Raw genomic sequence first — 1,912 nt, forward strand, 5'->3', positions numbered from 1 at the left:
CACAGGAGAGAAAAGCTGCTTGACACTTGTGTTTCATGCACCTATGAAAAAATATTCATCCTCCCAAGAAAAAGGCAAATTACAATGAGACTCCATCAGAAGCCAGGTTGTTACAGATAATAAATGGGATAAATATTGAAAAGAAAGTTATGAAATTACTTAGTAATATTAGTGATAGGAGAGATACATTATTTTGTGATATTTGGATAAAAACATGGAAATAGGAGACATATAAAATTATATTTAGTGATTCCACTCCTACTTATTCCATTTAGAGAAATTCATGTACAAAATACTCAGGAAAACAAGTGGAAGAATTTTATGGCAATATTGTTTGTAAGAGGAAAAGAATGAAATCATGTCACTAAATATCCTCCAAAAGGAAAATAATTTTTTAAAATCTCAAATATAAAATAGTAATCCATAAATATACCAAATTATTATATTTCTATTAATTGGTTACATTTCAAAAATATATTAAAATAAATATAAAAAAATGAAATATATTACATTTCAAAAATATATGTATTATATACACATAGTTATGAAACTATATATATAATATGCTATGTTTAATAACATGTAAAATAATGTTATGCATCCTTCATACGCATGAGTCTGCGTTTAGTAGTTTTATTTAATTTGCCTTTGATATACAATGTTATTTTTAAAAACTTTTTATTCCCTGTTCCTGTTCCATTGAATCAAGGTTTGTCATGAGCCTCTGCTTATAAAAGAATATATCCCTACCCAGATAATTTTAGGAATTGCTATATGATTTGTTTTAATCAGTGAAAAACTGATGCATATATCATGACTCTTTCAAGCTGAAATTTTAAGAGCTAGTTTTTGTTCTGTATCTCTCTTTTTCTTTCAGTAGCAGAACAGGTGATATCTCAAATAGGACCTGCTTTGTCAGCCAGAGACTCAGAGTAAACACGACACATAGTGCTATAGCTCACCTATGATTAATTTCAGTGTAAGAAATAAACCTTTGAGTTATAAGCCACTTTCACTGGCCATTAGTTATCACTGCATAACTTAGCCTCAGCTGACTTGTATAATTCATGAGAATGATAAAGAGAAAATTCAAAATAATGGTAACCTCAGTATAAGGAAATGAGTAGTAGATGTCAGGAGAATGCACAGAGTGCTTCAGCCTGGTCTGTGCTATTTTATTAATTTAATCGAAATTGGAAACACATATCACACAATGTTGATATCTGGTAAAACCATCTGGTGGGCATCTGAGCATTTATTGCATTATTATCTATATTTCTGAGTGATTAATTATTCCATAGTAAAACAATTCTTTTAAAAAATAGGAAAAAGCAGAAGACCCATGAAACTACGAGCAGCAACATATTCTTGAATATTTTTTATCATCAATGACTTATTGGAGTATTATACAATTATGACAATTAAGAAACTCCCTTCTTTTTTCTGCTTTAATAGATGAAATTGTATTTTAGAATATTAAATTAAGTCAACTTCTTTATTACCTATCACATTAAAAATTAAAAGTGTACCTCAGAGGTGAGATGCATAATATCATCCCAATTTAGAATGAATTATAAACAGTTAAGTACTTCTATCCCACCCTGACTATTGAAAAAAATATAGTTATGTAAAAATGCACAGAAGCTAGGTGAATTAAGGCAGGTACAATTAACAGAGACATCTATTAGGTCTGAGGCTTTTAAAAAAGTTAACAAGTTAAAAAGTTGTTTTGGTTGTTGTTGCTGTTATTTTTTTAATTTTACTATGTAGCTTATATCCATAGCAAGAGAATACACAGAACATATTACATTCTATTTTTACAAAAATACAGAACAGTTACCATTCCTATTTTAGGCATTATACAAATAAAAATGGTTATTTAGTGGCATAGCCTCTCAGGTAATTCTTCTAT

This window comes from Propithecus coquereli, unplaced genomic scaffold (assembly GCF_000956105.1).
Source record: "Propithecus coquereli isolate 6110/MARCELLA unplaced genomic scaffold, Pcoq_1.0 Scaffold216, whole genome shotgun sequence".
Lineage (NCBI taxonomy): Eukaryota > Metazoa > Chordata > Mammalia > Primates > Indriidae > Propithecus > Propithecus coquereli.